The sequence below is a fragment of the Ambystoma mexicanum genome, chromosome 11, assembly GCF_040938575.1.
Source record: "Ambystoma mexicanum isolate Mex_15411 chromosome 11, UKY_AmexF1_1, whole genome shotgun sequence".
Classification (NCBI taxonomy): Eukaryota; Metazoa; Chordata; class Amphibia; order Caudata; family Ambystomatidae; genus Ambystoma; species Ambystoma mexicanum.
This window is the reverse complement of record NC_090934.1, coordinates 1,003,466,092-1,003,484,433: the sequence shown is the minus strand read 5'-3', so window position 1 is coordinate 1,003,484,433 and position 18,342 is coordinate 1,003,466,092. Positions and strand designations below refer to the sequence as shown.

General features: G+C 46.3%; 2 protein-coding genes across 2 annotated transcripts in view; one reads left to right on the top strand and one right to left on the bottom strand.

Annotated features, from left to right (window-relative positions):
- LOC138504026 (putative nuclease HARBI1) overlaps positions 1-18,342 on the top strand; it is a 292,079-nt gene that overhangs the window by 117,435 nt on the left and 156,302 nt on the right. The gene's annotated exons all lie outside the window — the stretch shown is intronic.
- The window catches only part of STRC (stereocilin), a 543,934-nt gene that overhangs the window by 477,567 nt on the left and 48,025 nt on the right, over positions 1-18,342 (bottom strand). The gene's annotated exons all lie outside the window — the stretch shown is intronic.

Here is an 18,342-nt window from a genome sequence, read left to right as displayed (position 1 = left end):
CAGCCCCTAGAAATATAAACATGCATACTCAAATGGTTGCAAAGGTTTTTTTTCCATATGTATTTGGCCGTTTGTCTTTCCACTTAAAGGGAAATTGTTACAAAAAAGAATAGATATGGAATGTCCGAAGTCAGTTTCTGAAGCTGTACATTAAATGTAACAAAAGAGTTTGGATGAGATGGGCAATTAACGTGTTCCAGTAGCGAAGGCAGCTTTTGGTGCCGGGTGTGTAAAGGATAATTTGGTGCCAGCGGGAGGCTGGGGTGTGCACTGGGCACCGGGGGGAATAAGGAGGGGGGCACCCCTTTGCCCCTCCCCCCTCGCTCCACCACTGACGTGTTCAATTGGAGTATCCTGGGAATGAGTACAAGGGATGAGCACTTAGGCATAATTTAGGAGGGAGTTGCATGGCAGTAAGTACCAGAAAGGCAGTTAGGAAGTCCTCGAAGACGAATGGGAATGCCTCATTGGCAATGGTATGAAATGCTTGTTAGAATGTATGTTAAACGGTTTAACGGTTTGAACTTCTCTTATTCAACCACATACCCACCTACACAGATAGCGGTCGGCAGCAGCAGATCAGAAACACTGCCTTTTCCTCAGCCCTGGGACAACACTCTGAAGCCATGGATATCTGGTGCGTAACAGCAGTGTCGTACTCACGCCTGGGAGACAAGGGGAAGCACGACGGAGCATAGGAGTCCTGGGAGAGAAATATAGGCTATACGACATGATCTCCTTCCCGGCTTCCCCCAAGGTGATATTAATCGTTGTTGTCAGCTCTTTAAGAACACACTGGACAGTAATGTCAGTGTGCTCTGCAAATAAACAGGGCTTCACGCATGTTACGCATTCAAAGCACGAACAGAGCCCGAGACCGATTCAAGGGTCTCCTGTGTCGTGTTCTTCCCAGTATATTTATTGTGCAGTTTGGTCTTCCCCTAAACCCCCAAAAATGGCGACGAGGTGGTCGGGTGCGCATGATTGAAGTGTAGTGCCTGTTCCGGACCACTGGTGCTCAGTTGGAGAGTGGACCCGTACTTCACGGGCGGCTTCTGTGTGCCGGGCCGGACTTGGCAGGCCCGGGTGAAGATCAGAAAGACCTATCGTTGAGGTTTTCCCACTCTGGTGCCAGGATAAGCATGGGACGGTCCTGTAGGCAAGAGTATACCGCTCAGACAAATGTAAGTGCCTGGAGGGCATGGCAGTGAGTGGACATTCGCTCACAGAGATTGTGGCTCCTCGAGGAGTGCTTGTGCGCCTATAGAGCGGTCCAAGTCACGTGGCTTGCCTGCATGCAGTTGCAAATCAGCCATTTCAACACAGTGTGGACAGGTTGACTGCTGTGGGTTTGTACAAGGCGTGTTTAGGACCTGTAGCTGTGTTTTGGCTGCCCTGAGGTGTTAAAAGAAAAAACAAAACCTGACTTTATCCTCGGGCTGTGTTATATGTACAGTTTGGGAACATTGATTCAGCATGGTGGATGTGGTAGAAGCTGCTAAGAGGCCGGGTGATTAACATGGCAACAAGGTTCTTTAGCTCCCCTGGTGGAATTTGACATTGCAGGTACTGACAAGTCTAGGTCCCAGGTGGTATCTGTGGATTGAGAGGCTAGAGATGTATTTTGATGCCACAGGCAAAGTGAAGGACAACAACACAAAGTCGACCCTACGGTATTCTGCAGGTCCAGGGGTCCACAAAATATGTATAACACTTCACACAGCTGCCACTGCGGCGTTGATGAGAATATTTCACCCCTTGGTGAATGCTGACTATGAGCATTTTGTCATGCGATCTGTGAAACAGAAAGAAGATGAGACGCTTGATGCTTTTCATGCTAGACTACCCCTGGCGTTTTCCTGCTATTTACCGAATGAAGAGGAAGTGGTCCGACAGCAATTGTTTCAAGGGTGGTACTCGGTGAAAATTATAAGAAACCAGAATCACCTTAGCAAGGATACTGGAGCTGGGGAGATCGCAAAAAACTGGCGGATGTGAGGGCATCCAAGATGGATGCCGTCATGAAGGCAATTAAGTTGGAAGATGTGTGTGTTGTGAATAAGCAGCAAACAGATCGTTCAGGAAGAATGTGTCTTTCAAAAAGGACAAGCGTCTGAAAGCTGAGTCCATATGCCCACAATGTGGGTATTATTTGCCACACTTATGAGATTGCCCAGCGAAGGATCACATGTGTGGAAGATGTGGCACCGCAAATCATTTTGCAAGGGTGTGTCAGGCACAAGGCGACTGTAATACAGTCCAGGGTTAAGGCAAAACCGAAACAGCCGTTTCAAAAGGTGAGGCAAAAGATTGCTCAAGTGAACCGACAGAGCCAGAAGAAGAAAGTTCGGCCAGAGATGAAGATGAGGAAAAATTGTTCTTCATTTCCAATGTACTGGAAATTGGCAGAAAAAGAAAGCGACAGCCGAAGTGTATCGTACGTATACAAGGCACAGACACCCCTGTCTTCATTGACACAGAGGCATTAGTAAATGTAATGGCTGCATCCCATTATGCAGCTCTGCGAGAAAAAAAAACGTTGCTCAATGACACAAAGTGAGACTCTTCACGTTTGAAGGAAAAAAGCCATTGCTGTTGGAGGGCAGGTTTGTTGCCAAAGTTCAACATGAAGGGGAGCAGGGATACCATTTAGGGGTCACCAGGGGTTGCAACTGCGACCTCTGAGGTCTCCCTTGCAACTTCTTAAAAAAAAAAAACTTTTTTTTTTTTTTGGGTAATGCAAGCTCCTGGACTGTGGACAGCACCATGTGGCTCTTTACTTCTGGGGTAGCTGGCTTTCTTGTTCAGGCCCCTTAAAAAAAAGAAGAAAAATAAGAACAGGAGTGCCACAAGTCTAACACTTTCAGCACTGACCCTAAATAAGAAAGAATAGGAATACCAAATAATGTGTCTTTTTGGAATTCTATGCAATAATTGCTAGACTCATTAAAGGTTTATTTCAGGCACACTTCAGGGGGTGAGTCACTTATTTAGTCTGTTCTTAATCGCCTCAACTCAGCCTTTCATCCTTCTGAGGTCGATAAATGAGTACCAACACAGGTTGGGTGATATTGGGTGTATATTTTTTCTATATAAAGCACTTAAGCATAAGCGCTATATCATAACACATCATTTGGCCATGGACGTCTGCTTGCATTCACAGTAATTTGGAAATATGGGCCTATACACACTGATCTTAAGGATACATATGGCAATCCATTCTTGTATGAAATGTACATCACATTATAGGGATATCGTAACCATATTTTTCGTAGTTTACAATGCTATGTGATGCCATTTCCTGTTTTGTCAACGGACGAAAGATTCACTTCGGGGTGGGGTCAAATGACATCACTTACTGTGATGTGATCGGGGGTCAAGGGTTGTGTGATGTTACTTCCGCTACCCCTGGCATTTTGGTGAAATGACGAGAGGATTAAAGCCAAGTTCTATGTGACCCAGGTGAAGGAGGATACACTACTGGACTGTGCGGCAGCTGAGGCTCTCAAAATTTTGCATTTGGGCTCTACATTGAAGATGTTCAGATGCTAATGGACCAGTACAGTGCCCTGTTCACAGGCATCTAGATGATGAGAGGAGAACCAATGTATCTGCATATTGATGAGACAGTGCAGCTGGTGGCTTTGAAGCATAGGTGGATTTTGTTGAGAAACTGGTACAGATGGATGTGATTGAGCCAGTGGAAGGTCCCACTCCATGGGGTCCCCAGTTGTGTTGGCACGAAAGCCCAAAAAAGTGAACTCTGTACGTATTTGTTTGAACATGCGCCTACCAAACAAAACAATAAAAAGCTAAAGGCACATCACACCAACAATTGCTCATATTGTGTCTGACCTACAAGGTGCAGTCTTCTTCTCAAAATTGGATTTACGTGCCAGATATCATCAGCTTGTCCTACACCCGGCCTCAAGGTGCATTACCATGTTCACAAAGCACAAAGGTCTTTACCGCTATAAACAGCTGAGCTTTGGAATATCCTTGGCTGCCAAGATATTTCAGAATGCGGTGAAAGGGGCACTTGAACATAAGTGATGACATTTTGGTGTTTGCGAAGTCTGAGATGGAACATCTGGAGCACCTAGAAAGAGTGATGGAGCGCATACAGTCGCTGTGCCTGACTCTACACAAAGAAAAATGTTGCTGCTGCAGAGAGGTTTTCTGGCTTTGTATGTCAAGAAGGGAGAATCTCTGCAGATCCTGCAATGCTGAAGGACGTTCAGCATGCAACGCCCACAGAAAAGGTGTCAGAGGTACAGAGTTTTCTGGGTGTGGCCACCTATTGTGGGAGGTTTAACAAGGACCTGGCTACACTGTCTCAGCCCTTTGACAAATTGAAGAAAGAGAATGCCTGGCAATGGACTCCGTTGGAACAGGATGCCTATGGCGAAATTAAGAGAGCACTAACAGTGGAAGTTAAACCTGTGGTGTATGCTAGTAGGGCACTATCTGCCACTAAACAGCAGTACTCACAGATAGAAAGAGAAGCACTTGCAGTGTTGGGGGCTGCAAACATTTTCATCTGTATATTTCTGGGAAGCCAGTGACAGTGGTCACCGACCACAAACCACTTCTTCCAATTTTGGTGGGTACGTCTTCAAAGCCACCAGCAAGCACTGAGAAATGGATGCTGGCTCTCCAAGAATATGTCACTTTGGTGTATCGGGCATGGAGTGATAATGCCGTAGACTGTTTGTCCAGGCACCCTGCTCCTCGTAATGCCATGTCAGTTGCAGAAGAGTGTCGGATGGAAGAGTACATACGTCTGGTAACGGAAACCAATGTTCCAAACTCAATTTCAGTTGAGGAGATCAAGGAACCGTAAGGTGAATATGAGTGCTTCCAGATCATGCAGCAGGCAATAACAAGTGGAGAGTGGAAGGGAGTACTGGAAAACATTGAGCACTGCACCAACGGGCCAAAGTGGCACTGGAACAATTATGGAGGTTGAAAAATGAACTGACGTTCAAAGGCAAGCGGTTACTGTTAAGGGGATCACGTATGGTGATGCCCAACAAGCTGGTGAGAAGGTGATCGAGCTGGTCCATCATGGCCATCAAGGGACAGCAAAGACGAAAGCCCACCTGATACAAAAGGTATGGTTCCCTGGCCTGGAAGAACTACTAGACAGCTTCATCATGTCATGTGTATGGTTGCATGCCCTGCTCCCGAAAGGAAGGAGCCCCGGGTCCAGTCTATAGAATGAAGCTGCAGACGTGAGAAACGGTCCACTTTAGCTTTAGATCCAAGAGTAGAGAGAACCATTTCCTAGTAATAATTGACCACTGGTCAAAATATCCAGAGGTGGAGTTTGTAGGGTCCACAGCCCTTATAGATGTGATCCCAGTCATGGAAAAGATGTTTGCAAGTCATGGCTTCCCAGAAGAGGTATATTCGGATATTGGGCCCATGTTTCAGGGGCATGGGTTCTGCTCATTTATGGAAGCGTGAGCCATTCGCTATCGTAAAATCACCCTTGTGTTGGTCAGGGTGAATGGGGAGGTGGAAAGATTTATGAGGATCCTGAACAAAGTATTTCACATTGCCAATGGTCAAGAGTTTTTAGAGAATTGAGGGGTGGGTGTGCCGCCCCATCCAATCATTATTCGCCACGTCAACACACAGGAAATATCCTGTACTGCTACCAAACCAAGCAAGTTTCTTGGACAGCAAGCCGCACTGAGAAACGCGTCTAAAGCCTGCAGCCCGCTTGTGCAGAAACGTAAGTCTTTATGATATAATCTTTGTGTTTGATTAACTTATAGTCAATAACTGAGGCAGCTTAGCACCATGGCGTATGCCTGATGACATTCAACATTTTTTCGAATGATGGGCTACCATAGGAAGTCATCATTTACTCATAGAAAATTTGCATATTTTGCCATTTTTTGTTAATCATAGGCAGGAATTTGCCCTCATTTTTTCTTCATCTCCCTATAAGTCTCCTATCTCATATATGGGATCAGCCAGCTTTGACCTATTTACCAAATACGTCATGGCCAACTCGGCGCCAATCGACTCACCAAAAGATTAACTAATGACAAGTGAGCAAGCGAGCCGTGGTGTTTATGATATTCACGGTTTTAGCCTATAACTTTTGAGTTATTGAGATATTATAGTTATAATAATCAATATCTTATTTATGGACTTTACTAGATTGAATACTGTCCACATATTGGGTGCTCGATGCAAAATCTATTCCTTCAGGATTCCATCACGTTATAATTGCACTACAGGTTTGACAATCAAGTATGAATTTGACTTTTTTACTCAACATGCAAAAAAATCCTAACTATGTGCGAATAGTTAGAAATGAATTCATTTGTTTACCCTTAGATGGTACAAATGGATGCCATCCTTAACTTTTCTACTTGCTGCGGCATACCTGCAGATCACAACGTGTGCTTTTGTCAAACAATTTTGAAATCCCCCCAGTAGCCTTGGGTAAGGCTCTTTCCGGACTAATCCAATTAGTAGTATCTTTGTCATATTAAAATTAAATGTTTCATTACCCTGGTGACTGAACTCAATTCACCAAGAAGTATACAGAAATTTCATTTACGAATTTTGAACATACTTTTCTTCTTCTTTACTTGTCTGCTTCCCCGTAGGGACTACCACTTCATATTCTGTCACGAGGAAGGCGGTTTTTGAGATCGATGGCTTACAGGTGGCTAGCGAACCGTAACCAGGTCTATGCTAGTTGGGACTTTTTTCTGTCCCTGGAACTGACAACCTTTTAGACCGCACCAAACATCAGTTATTGTAAAAGTTTACGTAGGCAGACCTGCTAATTGATATTGTTTAAATGCATTTATTTATTATTTTGCATTATGATTGTTTTTTGTCTTTTCATTGATTGGCTTTTTCATTATTTGCATCTTTTTTATGGCAATGTATTTATTCATCACTTTGTATTCCTATTGTTGATGTGCATTTCTTTGATTTAAATCACTTATTTTGTTCATCTAATTCATATAATTTCATTTTTCTCTTATTTTGTTCAAATTATTATTGACTGTGTATTAAATACTCTATTGTTAACACTAGCTTTAGTCTTTCTTATTTACTTCTTGCTGATTCAGCTCTGTGCCCCAAGGGTAACCAAAGCAGGATATCCCTTGATACCAAATGTGAGTAAGAATTGAAATTCAGGATTTAGTTTTGAATTTACCTTATACAGCTTTATGGATCACTTGTTGATTAGAGTGTTTTAAAGAGGGCGCTCTACCAATTTTTATTTGAATACCGGACCACGCCGCACTGCTCCACAGGCGAGTCTCAAGCTGAGGCATTGTTTCAAAGATGCCCGAGGGGCCTCATTCTTGACCATGAATCAAGGGTTCCTGAAAGAATCGACGATCCAGCTGTCATGGAACAGAGAAGGAGATCCAATGAGGATGAAAACAAGAGGAGAGATTGTGCGACTACCCAATGGCATTCAGAGACACTGTCCTGCTTCGATCTTGCCATCTCACAGGAAAGTAATAATTGACGTACGAGCCGCAGCCGTTCCAGGTTGTAGATGTGAAAGTTTCCATGGTCACAGCCTCTAATGGAAGGGACACAGTGGGCCTCATTACACGGATGGCGGAGAACCATGGCGCTATTAGCGCCATGGTCCATGCCGGTAAAATACCGGCACCGCCTTGGCGGAAAGGGGAATTACCGCCCCATTCCAAGGTTGGCGGGGCGGTAATTCCCCCTTCCACCATTGCCCTTCCCCATTCCCATTTTTGGCCCATAGGGCTCAATGGGAATGGGGAAGGCGCTAATTACAGTACCGCAAATTGCGGTACCGTAATTAGCTCCCTGGGTCCCTTTGCGGGTTGGTTTTTAACGCCGGCAAAAAGCAGGCGTTAAATCCCCCAACCCACAAAGGGACCTCGTAGTAAGGCGGTAAGGATTTACCGGTACCGGTATTTACCGGTAAATCCTTACCGCCATCTGTGTAATGAGGCCCAGTGACTAGGAACTCTTGTTTCTTTCAGAAGCGTGAAGCTACATCAAGAGGTGATGACAATACCGAGAGGGAAGTTACAGCTTATCCAGAGACAATGGGGTTTAAAGAAGGTAGTGAGAGTGATGGACTGCAAGATAATGATGCAGAAGTGGTCCCTGGTGTCAAAGGTGGGGTGAGACCAGGTAGGAAGATACTCTAGAAGGGGAACATGGACAGAGATATCCTCTGAGGGCGTCCAGAGGACGGCCTGAAAACCTGCGTGAACATGTGCTAGATGTCTTCACACCCATCAAGGGCAGTTCCTGAAAATATTCTATATATAAGTGATATGTTGTTCAATGTTGTGAAAAAGGAGGAGTGTTGTGACCTCTTTAAGAATGCACTGGACAGTGATGTCAGTGCACTCTGCAGATAAATGAGGCGTTATGCTCGTTATACGTTCAGAGAATGAGCGTAGCACGAGACTGAAACAAGTGTCTCCTATGTCGTGTCATTCCCAAAGCCCCCAAGAATCGTCATTGCAGTTCATGGTGTTTGTATTTCATGCGTTCTTTCTTTTTTTCCCCCGCCTCTGTGGACTGTGTTCAGCTGTATCCTGCTGCCATGTTACTGTGTTTCTTTTCCTAGTTGGTGGCTGTGACCTTCCCCCATGTTGAGCACACGGCCCTCATTCTCTTCGTTTTCAGCCTCCTACATTACTTTGCTCATGCAGCTGTGTTGGGCTGGCTCGTCATTTTGCTTCTTTGGTTTCATAGTCTCCTGAAATCCTCGTCTTCAGCACTACTCGGCTTCCTAGTTTCTGACACCAGCCCGCTCTATGGCATTCTTCTCTGCGTTCTTGATTTGCATTGAGTAGCTGTAGACTACCAGGAAAGTTTTCTGTATTTTTAGCCTTTACTTTCATTCTACCCAGTGTCCTGGCTTTTGGTGTTGTCATGGTCTTCAATGCCTTCTATTGTAAGCAACTGCAATTTCTTCAGGGCCGTGTGCTCTTGGCACTATCCTTGAATCATGCCTGGGTTTTATTTTTCAATGTGATACACCTCTGCGAGACTGAGTATACACATTTCTTGTTGGCACTTCAAGAGTTGGTGTTAGTGTGGAAATCTGCTTGCTAGGACCAAAAGAAACCCTTGAAGTATATTGTTTTAGACCTATAACTTAGTGAACGTATACGCCACAGATATCTGGGACCTCAAGCAACCAGACAAAGTTACTCGGGCTGAGAGCAGTTTTGTTAAGTGACACCTAGCTAGGGTTTCTGAGAGACACAGTGCCATGGAAGCAAGGTTGGGCCTGGAGTTGGTAGAGGACCTGGTCCAGTTACAACCACTTTTGGTGTGGTTCAGACTGTGGGGTTAGGCTTCATCAGGAGGCAATGCACCAACCTTGGATAATTCCAATAAGATCCCTTGGAAACGCTATGCAAGCAAGAGATTACGCGAGCTTGGACTCCAGCCATGCAGTGAATCTGTTTAAGGTAACAAACAGTGAGATTGCAGTGCTAAAACCGTCAACAGGAAAACATGTTGGAAACATACTTGACCTACACAGCCCTAGGGGCCAAGTGTCTGAACTAATCTGGGAACACAGACACCTGGGTGCTCTAGAATTGCTTGACTAAATGGGAGATAAAAGGAAAACAGTCCTTTAAGCAGGGCACCGCCACATTTGTATGCTTTGAATTAGATGGGAGGGGATGGGGAGAGTGTGCCTGTTTTTGCACCTTGGGTTTGGGCTGCATAGAAACCCTAATCCATCTTATTCCCCCCTTCTGTCCTGGTTGTAAATTTGTTAAGAGCGTGTTGGTTCAAACCCTTGTTAAAGACAGCCAAGGTTTCTACAGTTGATGAAGCAATGGCGTTGGTGAAATCAGCAAGCAATGCAAAGTGGGTCTGTGCAGTTTTGCCGTAAACATCATAAAGTCTGGGTCGAACGGTAATACATGATGCCCCATTAAAGGCCGACAGAGTTCTCGTTCCATTTGCCGGGTTCCAGACACTTTTTTTGTTGTTCAAATGTTTAGATCAAGGTGTATATTCAAGTAAAAACACCGTTAAAATATAAAATGCTATGTAAGCATGTGGCATTTATTTATTTATTTATACATTTATATAGCGCGCCTAACCCTCAGGGCGCTTGTACTTAAGAATTCGGTTACATTGCCATCTTAGTCAGGTTACAAGTGATGCATACATGGGTTAAGCAATTCAAGATTACATTCATTACATGCATGAGTAAGACGTTTCGGCAGTGCGGTCATATTCGTGGAAGGGTGCATTGTGTTTGGTAACAGTTTGGGTCTTGGTTTTGTGGAGTGTAGTAATTTATTGGGCGTCTTGGCTAAAGAGCCAAGTTTTGAGCCAAAATGTGCACATTTTATGTATTTTATCTATGTTGTTTGCTCGAATTGCTGCAATACATGTTGCTGTGAGCCCGAGGGGAACTTTCCACCTGGCTGATGCCCAGATCAACCTAACAAGAAGCTTATAAATATCTTGAAAGACGTGGACAGAGACATAGGCAATAGACAGCAAGAAGGCCTAGAGCAACCTCGGTAAGATGATTGGCTACCTTCTCCATCATAGATAAAGGGTGTTGTACACACAACTCCAGTGTGCCCATTATCCCTGCAATCAGCCAGAGTTCTGAATTGTGCTGATAGATACAAATGCTCAGGTACACACATGACGTAGGTGATCACAGTAGTGGCAAGTACGAACAACAGTCCAAGCTCTTGAATCACACATTGTGTGATATGCAACACGAGCGGAGATCATAGCTCTCTGTCAGTTTTGGAACCGCAGTTACTGCGTATACTGGATCTTTTAGGAGTGAGAGAATATGACTACCATATGATGTCACTAAAGGCTCCCTGGCCGGCCCGTACTGTTATACTCTGCCCTGCCAGCTCTGTACGTAGTTGGTTGGTGAGGAGCAATATACTAGTGAAACTAGGAGTGGCGATAGAGGACATCCCTGGTGACTGCACCATACCAAACCTCACTCCGCTGAGAGAATATCTCCAATCTGCACTTGGCTAGAGAGGCCATTTAGATTCAACCCCCTGAACCCTGGTTCAACATTCAGCAACTTCATGGCAGTCAAAGGCTGTTTCAGTGCTGTTGCAAGCTATGGCATAGTCTTCTCTCGGATCTGTACATTTTTGGATGACCTGCACGGTTGCCGTGTGAGGATTTATCATGGTATTACAGGCTGGGACTGGTCTTTATGAATCAGAGTGGGAAGCAGAAATGTGAGTCTCTGGACCAGCACCTTGCCAAGGAGCTTAGAGTCAACATTCAACAATGGCCTATATGCTATTCAACTAAGTACGCCCTTGCTTGGCTATTAAACTTGATATACTCTACCACAACAGCATCTAACACAAGAAGAGAAAATATATATTTTGAATACACCCCATGGCTAAAAGCAACAGCATCCTTCTCTCCCAAGATCAAAAAAACAAGTGAACTAATTTCCTTCCTGCCATCCAATTAGCAGCGAGATAGGCTCATAAACAGTCAGTGTCTATGAAATTAATTGAGAAACATCTTGCTCCAATGAGATAGACTCACAAACAGTCCGTCTCTCTGAAATGAATTGTGACACATCTTGCTCCAATGATTCCAGAACTATCGGTATATGTACACAACACTAAGGATATGCTTAAACTAAAACATGGCAACCACACTGCACTCGCTAACAAACCTAGACTTCACCTTTTTTTTTTCCTTTTCTTTGTTTCTTTATGCATGGTTGGCGTCAGACAGAGGAAGAGGTTTTACGCGACATAGATACCCCTTGGAGTGTCCCCATTCAAAACATGTGCTCCCTGTATTGACGGGAAGCACTTGCACAACCCTCCCGTACAGGGAAAACCACTGTAAACACGTTTGTGGAATTGTACCCCTTTTACCTCCACCATTGGACATTCTGGGTGAGAGCATGTAGTTCTGCCAGAATCCTCCTTCGAAGGTTCTGGCGAATAGGGGGAGCGATGTTCGTTTTCGGCTTCTTCCAACGGATTCAGTTTGTCTGTCATCCCACCCCCGCGTCTCTCGTTAGCAGTTGTGGTGGCCATCGTACATTCCAAATCAGCCTCTGGAGCAGCCTTTTCCGTGCTCAATAAGGAGGACACACTCTTAGATGCAGTGGGGAAGACGTTTCATCGGAATGCTTCTCTTCAGTACTATTAGGCGTAGGCCTCCTGTCTGCAGCTACCAAAGGCTCTGGTAAGAGTTAGCCAAATGTCAGAATTTTTTTTCTCCCATGCTTAAGAGGAATCTCTTTAAGTCTGGCCTGACAAAGGCTCGCAGAACGGCTCAGGATCTGCAGTAATTGGAGGATGACCAGTTGGCCCCTGCAGCCAGGGGTATGCTTATCTGAGTCAGGGGCATATGCGGGCCAGACATTTAATGCAGATATGCAGGACAAAATCCTTGACCTTCCATTTGAAGCATCAGACCACTTTCATTCCAACACACAAGGTGCTTTCAAAAATGAATACAAGTACTTAAACGTCTGCATCTTTGGCAGTGCTATTCAAGCCTCTTCAAAAGAGCTTCAAGGCACAGAGGTCTTTTGAAAGACAGACTAGAACCTTTGGAGGCTTCAAAGGTTTCCTTGAAAGAAGAGCACAGCAAGCGACTGGTTTCCTTCATTCTCCTGTGAGACACTGCCACGTTCAACTCCCAGGGTGTTCTTCCAGGCTAGTTCTATGAATGTGACCGAGGCCCATTTGGAGCAGGACCGTGCTTGTTCACCCTCATTCCACTCCGGTGGGGAGGAGGCTATCTCGCTCTATCTGGAGCACTGGAGGGCCTTTCAACAAACAGATGGGGCCTTCCCAATCCTCATTGTTCTCGCTAGCCTTTCCCAGCAGGTAAAGAAGCTCCTGTCCCTCAAAGCTGTAAAGGAGTTTCCTTATGATCAGAAGGGACGTGGCCTTTTCTCGAGTCTGTTCAGGGTGCCCTAGAACAGCTAGGCAGGCCTGCAGAGCATCCTGTATCTTTCCTCTTGAACTTCTTTCTCCACACGGGCAGGTGCAAGATGATGAAGCAAGCCCAGCTCCCATTGGTTCTGTGCAGTCGATCATAAGGACGCATATCTCCATTTACCCCTTTGGTAGCCACACTGCCGCCTCCTGTGTTATTCTCCGGGCAACGGGTAGTTCCAGTGCTAGGCTTTATCATTTGTACCATAGTGTAGCTCCCAGGATCTTCACCAAGATGATGTCGGCAATTGTGGCCTTCCTTTCGCTGAAAGGCATCCACATATACCCATATCTCGATGATTGGCTGGTTCAGGCATCCAAAGCTCTGGCGATGTCGGATTCGCCTGCTTCTGAATTCCCTTTTTCAACTCGGTCTCTCTGTGAACGTGGAGCAATCTTCCTCAATGGCAGTCCAATGCCTCACATTTATTGCTTAACTTTGAGTCACAAGGGTAGCCAGGGTCTTTCCTACAGCAGAGGGTGTTCCGGACTTTCTGACAACATGCAACCTTTTCCTCACACACCAGTCAGGGACGCGTTGGTGGTTTCAGCGCCTCTTGGGCCCAATGGCAATGAAAGCCACAGATGAGGTCTATGACATTAAAGGAGCCACAGGCTGAATGAAAGTAAACATAACATATGCTCATTTTGTACAAGGTAGGGGACCTTATTTTCTAGAATATTTAATGTACTTTCCAGGGATGTCATTTCAGCAAAATGCCAAGGGCAGCAGAAGTGATGTCACGCGACCCTTGACCTCTGATGACATCACAGGAAGACATAACATGTGACCCCCAACCCCACGTGACATCACAGGAAGTGATGGCACACGACCTTTCACCCCATGACAAAACAGGAAGTGGCATCACGTAGCATATGTTTCTCAGCACACTAAGAAAAAATATGCTTAAGATAAAACTGTAATATGATATACATTTCATACAAGAATGGATCACCATATGTAGCGTTAATATCAGTGTTTATAGGTTTGCTGACAAGTACCATTACTATTCACTGGATCCGGAGCAGCTGAGAAGTGCCAATACAGTACTCTAGAAAGGATACAGTAATGTTGAAAAGCTCCTATGCTTTACACTAAAACATGAGCAGGCCTCCTGAGAAGTTCTCTTTGGAGAAGAGCCAGCTCTGTTCACTAAAACTGGCACAGCGTGTTGAGAAGTACCAAAATTGTTCTTTATAACCAAAGCAACTCTGCTGATAGTGTTAATACCTTTCACTAAAACAGAACCAGACCTGCTGAAAAAAAAGTGCCCATATTGTGAACTAAATCCGAAGCAGTGCTGCTGAAAAGTGCCAGTACTGTTCACTAAAAGTAGATTAGACTTATTTAGAAGCAGGGATACTTTCCCAATAAAACAGAGCAGATTTGCTAGGAGATGCTGGTGTTCTGCCAATAAATGTATACCAAGCCTTATGAAAATGGCAGTACCACCCCATAGCCCCAGTGTTTGTAAAGTTCTATTAAAAGTATAACGGATGTACACATCGGTGTGTGCGTCAATGCTGTTTGGTTAAAAGGGGAGCACCCCGATCAGCTGAATTGTCATACGACCCAGCTAAATGTATTCCAACACAACTCGAAAGTGTCTGTGCTATTTCAATAAAAATATCGCAGCCGTGCTTTCTGAAAAGCGCCCCATTAAAAATATAGCAGCTTTGCTGGTAAATGCTGGCACGCTTTCATAAAAATGAATGTAACTATGCAAAGAAATGTCAATGTTTGTCCACTGAAGTATGGCGGCCATATTGTGATGTGGTCATATTGATCCTTTTGAAGTATAGAAATACAAATGATAAAATCGAAAGTGCTCCATTTGGCATGTAGCATGTATCTCGGAAGTATAGCTCAGGGGTAACGTGCTCCCCCTGGAAGCAAGACGATGCAGAGCAACACAGGTTTGATCCCCGGGTCCGCACGCGTTATTAATGACCAGTTGCAGCAGCCCTGTGTGGTGTCACATACCGGAGAGTAGCAGGTCACGTGACAGGGGGGCGGAAATACAGGAATCACCGGAACTGGCGTCATAACGCCAGTCCGGGTTTATGCACCATAACGAGTGGTCGCGTTTTCTTTTCCTGTGCAGCGACGCGCTGCGCCATACAGCTTGGGCCAGGGCATACCCAGTATCAGGGCCCAACAGATTTCCTTGCCGACATCACACTGGCAACGAGGTCTGAATGAGCCCCGCGCACGATCACTGCGGGCCACAACATCCTGCCAGCAAGGGGAGCGGGAGAGTGAGAGGCCTACCAGCAACCAGCAGAGCTGCGTATTAACACGCGCGCGTATGCAGAGCCTCACTCTCACTCCCGCAACGTTCTGTCACACGGCCCGTTTACAGACAAGGAAGCGGAGCCTCACTTCCACACCCCCAACGTTCTGAAGCCATCAACAGAAACAGAGGAAAGAACAAAACATTGTTCTCAAGCCCCTACGTTCAATTCGGAAGCACAAACACAACCACAGCAAATAACAAGATCCCGTAGCACCACAGGCCAAGGAGACAGTCCTGAAATTGCCACAGGACATTGCAAACGCCCAAAAGCACCAACCCTGGACATTGGTGAGTGTAATCAAGCCAGCCTGGGCCCACATAGCACATTTTTCATCCAAGTAAGGACTCCGTTTGCGAAACGTCACAGCGCCTACCATGTCAAGCGCTGAAACAAGCCCCGCGAGGGCGGGTGCGAGCCCGTCAGCAGGGAGAAATGCCAATCCAGATCACTCCGGCCAAGCGCTGACCCCCCTCATGCCGCCTTTTGACCCCTTCACCACAGGGGCAGCCATTCGGTTGGAGATCTGGCTACAACAATTTGAAATGCACTTTGATGCAAGGGAGATCACATTAGCAAAGAAGAAACGCACATTTCTTCTACTCAACATCGGAGCGGCAGCAATACGCCTTTTCAGCGCGATCCCAGACCACAGAGATGCAAACAACTACGACGCTGCAAAGAACGCACTCACCAACATGTTCAGGCCCGACCTCAATCCGGACTATGAACGCTTTCATTTCTGCATGGCCAGACAGCGTGAAAACGAGACAGTGGACAAATTCCACGCACGCCTACGCGAAATGGCAGTCGGCTGTGAGTTCCCCAACGAAGAGTTCGCCATCCGTCTTCAAATCATAAACGGAATTTTGTCCGAAAAACAGAGGAGGGTTGTCCTATCGGAGAGGAACATACGCCTGTCCCAAATCCTAGAAATGGCACGCCTGCACGAACAAACAGAAGACCAGGTGGCAGTAATCGAGGCGGCAATCCAAAGACTCCCGCTCGACAACCCGAAGCCTACGGAAGACGTTGCAGCCATATCAAGGCACCAAAACACCCGAGAACAGGGCGAGCGAAGAGGAAACACCACCAAACCCCAAACGCCACAAGGGAGAGACAATGCATGCAAATGGTGCGGCGGTCCATGGCACAGGGGAGAGTCCTGCCCTGCATGGGGATCGACATGCCGCAAGTGCAACCGCCTTAACCACTACGCAGCTGTCTGTCTAAACCCACCAAACAGAGGCGATCGAGATCAAACACTGCGGCAGACACAAGAATGCGGAAGAAATTCGCCCCCCGAGAAACGCCTCGCCAACCAAGCAAGAAAGGAAGGGCGAGAGCAGTAGACCACTCCCAGAGATCACCGGACACAAGTGAAAGCGAAGACAGTGAGGACAGCGCATCCCCCGATAGAAGGGACCACGACAAAAGGATAAAGTCCAGCAAACGAGTGCACTGCGTACACCTCATCTCGGCCGTAGAGCCACAACGGTCCAGACAACGGAAGAGGCCGTCATGCACTGTCTGTCATGAACCGTTGCCTATGTCCTTTCTGGACTTCGTGATCCCTGACCCATAGGGGATTGAATGCAGTAATCCTTCCAACATGGCCTCCTGATATGGAACGCTGCTTGCCAGTCCTAGCGCTCTATGCTCTACGTTCTAATAAACAGACACGCCCCCCCGGCACTGCGCGTCTCAACATTACCGCTTGCTGTAGTTGGACGTGTGTTGCCGGAGTTCGCTCGGGGCTTCCTTCTGAATCCTGTTTCCCGGTTCCTTGAAACCCCCTTCCTCCCTTCTTTTCCTCAAAACTTACCTCCAAACTTCCTGGATTTTTGCCCATGCTCGGGTCACGGCGTTCCGTGTCTCCGAGCTCGGACATTGTTCCTTCCTTGTGTCCGTCCTGGACATCTGAACGTTTCCTGGAGTTGGATTGTCATCCTCATGCTGGAATCCGAAGACCAGCACACGGGTTTATACAAATCCCAGACCGTGCGAAAGAAGTCACCAAAGAAGGTCTCAAGCAAACAACAAAAACAGGTGAGAAGGGAAGAGATTTGTGACAGATTGAGACGCCTAAAAAATGATACAGACACAGAGATGGAAGCCGCGGTTCAATACCTCATGCGAGGCATGCAGGAACTAACCACAGAAGTCCAGAACCTTAAGGCTGAGAATGCTGCATTAAAGCAGCTAGTCTTGTCACGTGACTCTGCAACTAAGGAAAGCGTGTTATTGGGAGGAGTAGTTGACAAATTTGATGGTTCTTCAAAGACCCTCCGTGCTTTCCTTGATTCATGTTTGGTACACTTCACCTTCAAGCCCTACTACTTTTCCACTCCTAGAGCAAACGTGGAGTTCATGATCTCACACCTCACTGGTAACGCCTTGACCTGGGCAACCCCCCTAGTCAATTCGGGCGACGCCCTCCTGGATAATTATGATGGGTTCGTGGAAGCCCTAAAAGCCATGTTTGATCGCCCAGAGCAGGTTTACAGCGCTCAAGAACGTTTACTTGAATTTCAACAAGGATCCCAGAATATGCTTACCTATGTGACACGCTTTAAACAACTTGTGAAGGAAGCTGATTGGTCTCAAGAAGCCAGCTTCACTCTCTTCCGAAGAGGTCTGAATGAAGAAATAAAGGACGAGTTAGCCAGGGTAGCTCGCCCAAACTCCTTCCAGGCTCTCATGGACCTTTCCTTGCAAATCGACTTTCGAATCCAGGAAAGAAAGGCGGAGAAAAAGAAGTCTAAGTCAACCTTCCAAAAGGCTGCCACAGACCACCCATCCAGACCAGAGCCCACAGCTTCTCCAACCTCGGATCCAGAACCCATGCAACTGGGGGCCTTCCGTGCACCCATTACCCCACAAGAAAGAATGCGCCGGATTCACACTGGTCTGTGCATGTATTGCGCCTCCGATAAACATCTCGTGAGAGAGTGCCCTATTGCTCCTCCACGGCATTCGGGAAACGCCAGCTACTGATCCTAGATGGGGCACAGTTTCGGGAGAGATATGTCTGCTCCACATCAATTCCTTCCTTGAACTCCCCTGGACA